This window comes from Sphaerodactylus townsendi, linkage group LG05 (assembly GCF_021028975.2).
Source record: "Sphaerodactylus townsendi isolate TG3544 linkage group LG05, MPM_Stown_v2.3, whole genome shotgun sequence".
NCBI lineage: Eukaryota > Metazoa > Chordata > Lepidosauria > Squamata > Sphaerodactylidae > Sphaerodactylus > Sphaerodactylus townsendi.
In genome coordinates, this window is record NC_059429.1 from 10,719,370 (window position 1) to 10,727,093 (window position 7,724).

The following is a 7,724-nucleotide window of genomic DNA, read 5'->3' on the forward strand; positions in this document are numbered from 1 at the left end:
ACCAGCTGGAAATTAGGAACTTTTTTTTTACAGTCAGAGTTTTTTACAGAAACAGAGAAATTATTAATGCCCCGCCCCTGGAATGCCCGGCCACGCCCCCATCGTGCCCCGCCCATCCCCATTGGCGCTACGCCACTGTTTGAATCCCACCACCATGGGAACCTGTTACTAACATTTTTGGATCCCACCACTGCATACGCTGCTGATTTACTGACACAACGGTGACAAAATGTAGAAAAAAAGGTTTTAGTCCAGTGGCCCCTTTAACACCAATCAAGTTTTATTCTCGGTTGAAGTTTTTGTCGGCATGCACCCTTCTTCAGATATCTTATACCTGTGGATCCCAACCTTTTCTCGCTGGCGTATCCCATGGCAACCCATTTCCCTAAAATTGTACACCCGTATAAGCAAATCCATTACGTAATATATATTTTTTTTGCGTGTTCCCAAACACTCTGGCGCATGCCACTTGGAGTATGTCTTATACCAGTGATGGCGAACCTTTTTGAGACCGAGTGCCCAAACTACAACCCAAAACCCACTTATTTAGCGCAAAGTGCCAACACGGCAATTTAACCCGAATACTGAGGTTTTAGTTAAGAAAAAATGGTTGGCCCTGAGGCGCGCGTTACTCAGGAGTAAGCTTGGTGGTAGTTGTTGGCTTTGCTTTGAAGCAACCATGCAACTCTTAAAACGGGTGAATCACGACCCTAGGAGGGTTTACTCAGAAGCAAGCCCCATTGCCAGCAACCGAGCTTACTCCCAGGTAAAGGATCACGTTTTAGTTCTTTGCATGAAAATCAGTGGGGTTTAACAGCGTTTAACAGGGCTTAACAGCGTTTAACAGCGTTTAACAGGGCTACACTGCTTCCCCAAAACTAGGTTTAATGCTAATAATCTAGCCCAGTGGCCCAGGCCAGCCTAGATGTGTGTGTGTGAGGCGGGGGGTGATTTCCCCCCCCCACAATGACCTCTGTTTGTGCGTGCCCACAGAGAGGGTTCTGAGTGCCACCTCTGGCACCCGTGCCATAGGTTCGCCATCACTGTCTTATACCAAGAATGATTGGTAAGCATCTTCAGATAGCTTATACAAAGAATAAAACTTTGCTGTTCTTTAAGGTGTCACTGGACTCGCACGTTTTTTCTGCGGCTTCCAACCAACATGGTTGCCCACCTGAATCTATCGACAAAACATGTCCACTGGGCGTGGGGGGCAACAATGTGGAATTAGCAGGGAGGGCAAAGTTCAAATCCCCCCCAAGTGGCATATGGGTAATCTTTTAGCAGACTTTGTTGAGTTCCACCCGCCAGGATCAGAGAACGGGAGTGTCCAGATTGCCATTCACAACGCAAGGAATAAGACACCGTCCTTACAAATTCCGGACCAGTTGTTCTCAACAACGGCAGGCTTTGATTCTGAGCCGTCTTTCCCCCGTCTCCTGCCCATCAGAAGGCACAAATCGGTTCCGACACATCAGTCGATATTCCCGCTGCCTCCTGCCTGCCTGCGGGTGACACACCTTTGCTCCCGATGGACTTTAACCGGCCCCGTTTTCCTAATAAAGAGCTTACACCGGGAAATTAACCAAAGAAAGTTCTTTAATGAAGCTCGAAGCCTTGATCAATAACTCAGACAAAGGGAGGCCTCGGTGAAGGACCGGGGATCAGCTACTAACTCCCAGAGAGCCACAACAGGGGATTCACACACAGAAAGGGACGCATGCTAATGCATTAGCCTCCAGGTGCCGAAGGTCAAGTCAGATTAGCCGGACCGTTAGCTCTGAGCCGAAGACGCGATGCCACCGTCCAGGGGCACTGAGGCGATGACAGCGTGGCCCCGATTTCACTGCGTTGGGGATCAAACACAGCAGAAGTGATCCGGCGATTCCGGATAGCAGGCAACTTTTTTAAAAGCAATTTAAAGCGATTTTTAAAAAATTTCATAAATTGATGACAAAAATAAGGCTTGGGGGGCGCCACCCCTACCGCCACAAACCTCAACGATATCCTAGCGGTTCACATGCGTTCCACAGCATCGGCAACTGGAGAGCCGCCTGCCACCTTTAAAGATCAGTTGCCATGTCTCTATACGAGTCACTGCTCCAGGCATGCCTTCCGATCAGCACAGATCAAGCAGGGATTTACACGGAGGCAGTTCCTTCTGCTCACAAAAGTCGCAATCAGCCAGCCTCTTTGATTTCTGCTTCGTCTTTATTGGTACTCGGTTATTGTTGTCATTGCATTTATGGGCTCAGAAAAACAACTATAACAAACCTTAGTGTTTTGTTTTCTTTTTCGATTTTGAGAGTCGTGTCTGTTGGAAGAAAGGGACTGTACGCTGTTTCCTGCCTCATCCTACAGAGGGGTTTTTTACTAGTGAGCTAGTGGCTAGATAGGGACTTAGAAATTTGTCACCTTTACTCTATCATGCTGAGTCTATCCCTTTGATGTAGACTGATACTTAGGGACTTCCTCCCTTGCTTCCGCCTTCTTCTCGGACCCTCTCCATTTTTACTCTTACCTTCACCATGCCTAGGGAGAGGATGTGTCTCCTACGCCTCCACCTCCATCCAGCTAGATTAGACTAGATAGTGAACCTATCTCTCCACCTTTCTATCCAGAATGGAGTTCACTAATAAATACTCTTTTTATTAGATCCCCCCCCCACCCCCCCCCCCCCCCACCCCCCCCCCCCCCCACCCCCCCCCCCCCCCACCCCCCCCCCCCCCCACCCCCCCCCCCCCCCACCCCCCCCCCCCCCCACCCCCCCCCCCCCCCACCCCCCCCCCCCCCCACCCCCCCCCCCCCCCACCCCCCCCCCCCCCCACCCCCCCCCCCCCCCACCCCCCCCCCCCCCCACCCCCCCCCCCCCCCACCCCCCCCCCCCCCCACCCCCCCCCCCCCCCACCCCCCCCCCCCCCCACCCCCCCCCCCCCCCACCCCCCCCCCCCCCCACCCCCCCCCCCCCCCACCCCCCCCCCCCCCCACCCCCCCCCCCCCCCACCCCCCCCCCCCCCCACCCCCCCCCCCCCCCACCCCCCCCCCCCCCCACCCCCCCCCCCCCCCACCCCCCCCCCCCCCCACCCCCCCCCCCCCCCACCCCCCCCCCCCCCCACCCCCCCCCCCCCCCACCCCCCCCCCCCCCCACCCCCCCCCCCCCCCACCCCCCCCCCCCCCCACCCCCCCCCCCCCCCACCCCCCCCCCCCCCCACCCCCCCCCCCCCCCACCCCCCCCCCCCCCCACCCCCCCCCCCCCCCACCCCCCCCCCCCCCCACCCCCCCCCCCCCCCACCCCCCCCCCCCCCCACCCCCCCCCCCCCCCACCCCCCCCCCCCCCCACCCCCCCCCCCCCCCACCCCCCCCCCCCCCCACCCCCCCCCCCCCCCACCCCCCCCCCCCCCCACCCCCCCCCCCCCCCACCCCCCCCCCCCCCCACCCCCCCCCCCCCCCACCCCCCCCCCCCCCCACCCCCCCCCCCCCCCACCCCCCCCCCCCCCCACCCCCCCCCCCCCCCACCCCCCCCCCCCCCCACCCCCCCCCCCCCCCACCCCCCCCCCCCCCCACCCCCCCCCCCCCCCACCCCCCCCCCCCCCCACCCCCCCCCCCCCCCACCCCCCCCCCCCCCCACCCCCCCCCCCCCCCACCCCCCCCCCCCCCCACCCCCCCCCCCCCCCACCCCCCCCCCCCCCCACCCCCCCCCCCCCCCACCCCCCCCCCCCCCCACCCCCCCCCCCCCCCACCCCCCCCCCCCCCCACCCCCCCCCCCCCCCACCCCCCCCCCCCCCCACCCCCCCCCCCCCCCACCCCCCCCCCCCCCCACCCCCCCCCCCCCCCACCCCCCCCCCCCCCCACCCCCCCCCCCCCCCACCCCCCCCCCCCCCCACCCCCCCCCCCCCCCACCCCCCCCCCCCCCCACCCCCCCCCCCCCCCACCCCCCCCCCCCCCCACCCCCCCCCCCCCCCACCCCCCCCCCCCCCCACCCCCCCCCCCCCCCACCCCCCCCCCCCCCCACCCCCCCCCCCCCCCACCCCCCCCCCCCCCCACCCCCCCCCCCCCCCACCCCCCCCCCCCCCCACCCCCCCCCCCCCCCACCCCCCCCCCCCCCCACCCCCCCCCCCCCCCACCCCCCCCCCCCCCCACCCCCCCCCCCCCCCACCCCCCCCCCCCCCCACCCCCCCCCCCCCCCACCCCCCCCCCCCCCCACCCCCCCCCCCCCCCACCCCCCCCCCCCCCCACCCCCCCCCCCCCCCACCCCCCCCCCCCCCCACCCCCCCCCCCCCCCACCCCCCCCCCCCCCCACCCCCCCCCCCCCCCACCCCCCCCCCCCCCCACCCCCCCCCCCCCCCACCCCCCCCCCCCCCCACCCCCCCCCCCCCCCACCCCCCCCCCCCCCCACCCCCCCCCCCCCCCACCCCCCCCCCCCCCCACCCCCCCCCCCCCCCACCCCCCCCCCCCCCCACCCCCCCCCCCCCCCACCCCCCCCCCCCCCCACCCCCCCCCCCCCCCACCCCCCCCCCCCCCCACCCCCCCCCCCCCCCACCCCCCCCCCCCCCCACCCCCCCCCCCCCCCACCCCCCCCCCCCCCCACCCCCCCCCCCCCCCACCCCCCCCCCCCCCCACCCCCCCCCCCCCCCACCCCCCCCCCCCCCCACCCCCCCCCCCCCCCACCCCCCCCCCCCCCCACCCCCCCCCCCCCCCACCCCCCCCCCCCCCCACCCCCCCCCCCCCCCACCCCCCCCCCCCCCCACCCCCCCCCCCCCCCACCCCCCCCCCCCCCCACCCCCCCCCCCCCCCACCCCCCCCCCCCCCCACCCCCCCCCCCCCCCACCCCCCCCCCCCCCCACCCCCCCCCCCCCCCACCCCCCCCCCCCCCCACCCCCCCCCCCCCCCACCCCCCCCCCCCCCCACCCCCCCCCCCCCCCACCCCCCCCCCCCCCCACCCCCCCCCCCCCCCACCCCCCCCCCCCCCCACCCCCCCCCCCCCCCACCCCCCCCCCCCCCCACCCCCCCCCCCCCCCACCCCCCCCCCCCCCCACCCCCCCCCCCCCCCACCCCCCCCCCCCCCCACCCCCCCCCCCCCCCACCCCCCCCCCCCCCCACCCCCCCCCCCCCCCACCCCCCCCCCCCCCCACCCCCCCCCCCCCCCACCCCCCCCCCCCCCCACCCCCCCCCCCCCCCACCCCCCCCCCCCCCCACCCCCCCCCCCCCCCACCCCCCCCCCCCCCCACCCCCCCCCCCCCCCACCCCCCCCCCCCCCCACCCCCCCCCCCCCCCACCCCCCCCCCCCCCCACCCCCCCCCCCCCCCACCCCCCCCCCCCCCCACCCCCCCCCCCCCCCACCCCCCCCCCCCCCCACCCCCCCCCCCCCCCACCCCCCCCCCCCCCCACCCCCCCCCCCCCCCACCCCCCCCCCCCCCCACCCCCCCCCCCCCCCACCCCCCCCCCCCCCCACCCCCCCCCCCCCCCACCCCCCCCCCCCCCCACCCCCCCCCCCCCCCACCCCCCCCCCCCCCCACCCCCCCCCCCCCCCACCCCCCCCCCCCCCCACCCCCCCCCCCCCCCACCCCCCCCCCCCCCCACCCCCCCCCCCCCCCACCCCCCCCCCCCCCCACCCCCCCCCCCCCCCACCCCCCCCCCCCCCCACCCCCCCCCCCCCCCACCCCCCCCCCCCCCCACCCCCCCCCCCCCCCACCCCCCCCCCCCCCCACCCCCCCCCCCCCCCACCCCCCCCCCCCCCCACCCCCCCCCCCCCCCACCCCCCCCCCCCCCCACCCCCCCCCCCCCCCACCCCCCCCCCCCCCCACCCCCCCCCCCCCCCACCCCCCCCCCCCCCCACCCCCCCCCCCCCCCACCCCCCCCCCCCCCCACCCCCCCCCCCCCCCACCCCCCCCCCCCCCCACCCCCCCCCCCCCCCACCCCCCCCCCCCCCCACCCCCCCCCCCCCCCACCCCCCCCCCCCCCCACCCCCCCCCCCCCCCACCCCCCCCCCCCCCCACCCCCCCCCCCCCCCACCCCCCCCCCCCCCCACCCCCCCCCCCCCCCACCCCCCCCCCCCCCCACCCCCCCCCCCCCCCACCCCCCCCCCCCCCCACCCCCCCCCCCCCCCACCCCCCCCCCCCCCCACCCCCCCCCCCCCCCACCCCCCCCCCCCCCCACCCCCCCCCCCCCCCACCCCCCCCCCCCCCCACCCCCCCCCCCCCCCACCCCCCCCCCCCCCCACCCCCCCCCCCCCCCACCCCCCCCCCCCCCCACCCCCCCCCCCCCCCACCCCCCCCCCCCCCCACCCCCCCCCCCCCCCACCCCCCCCCCCCCCCACCCCCCCCCCCCCCCACCCCCCCCCCCCCCCACCCCCCCCCCCCCCCACCCCCCCCCCCCCCCACCCCCCCCCCCCCCCACCCCCCCCCCCCCCCACCCCCCCCCCCCCCCACCCCCCCCCCCCCCCACCCCCCCCCCCCCCCACCCCCCCCCCCCCCCACCCCCCCCCCCCCCCACCCCCCCCCCCCCCCACCCCCCCCCCCCCCCACCCCCCCCCCCCCCCACCCCCCCCCCCCCCCACCCCCCCCCCCCCCCACCCCCCCCCCCCCCCACCCCCCCCCCCCCCCACCCCCCCCCCCCCCCACCCCCCCCCCCCCCCACCCCCCCCCCCCCCCACCCCCCCCCCCCCCCACCCCCCCCCCCCCCCACCCCCCCCCCCCCCCACCCCCCCCCCCCCCCACCCCCCCCCCCCCCCACCCCCCCCCCCCCCCACCCCCCCCCCCCCCCACCCCCCCCCCCCCCCACCCCCCCCCCCCCCCACCCCCCCCCCCCCCCACCCCCCCCCCCCCCCACCCCCCCCCCCCCCCACCCCCCCCCCCCCCCACCCCCCCCCCCCCCCACCCCCCCCCCCCCCCACCCCCCCCCCCCCCCACCCCCCCCCCCCCCCACCCCCCCCCCCCCCCACCCCCCCCCCCCCCCACCCCCCCCCCCCCCCACCCCCCCCCCCCCCCACCCCCCCCCCCCCCCACCCCCCCCCCCCCCCACCCCCCCCCCCCCCCACCCCCCCCCCCCCCCACCCCCCCCCCCCCCCACCCCCCCCCCCCCCCACCCCCCCCCCCCCCCACCCCCCCCCCCCCCCACCCCCCCCCCCCCCCACCCCCCCCCCCCCCCACCCCCCCCCCCCCCCACCCCCCCCCCCCCCCACCCCCCCCCCCCCCCACCCCCCCCCCCCCCCACCCCCCCCCCCCCCCACCCCCCCCCCCCCCCACCCCCCCCCCCCCCCACCCCCCCCCCCCCCCACCCCCCCCCCCCCCCACCCCCCCCCCCCCCCACCCCCCCCCCCCCCCACCCCCCCCCCCCCCCACCCCCCCCCCCCCCCACCCCCCCCCCCCCCCACCCCCCCCCCCCCCCACCCCCCCCCCCCCCCACCCCCCCCCCCCCCCACCCCCCCCCCCCCCCACCCCCCCCCCCCCCCACCCCCCCCCCCCCCCACCCCCCCCCCCCCCCACCCCCCCCCCCCCCCACCCCCCCCCCCCCCCACCCCCCCCCCCCCCCACCCCCCCCCCCCCCCACCCCCCCCCCCCCCCACCCCCCCCCCCCCCCACCCCCCCCCCCCCCCACCCCCCCCCCCCCCCACCCCCCCCCCCCCCCACCCCCCCCCCCCCCCACCCCCCCCCCCCCCCACCCCCCCCCCCCCCCACCCCCCCCCCCCCCCACCCCCCCCCCCCCCCACCCCCCCCCCCCCCCAC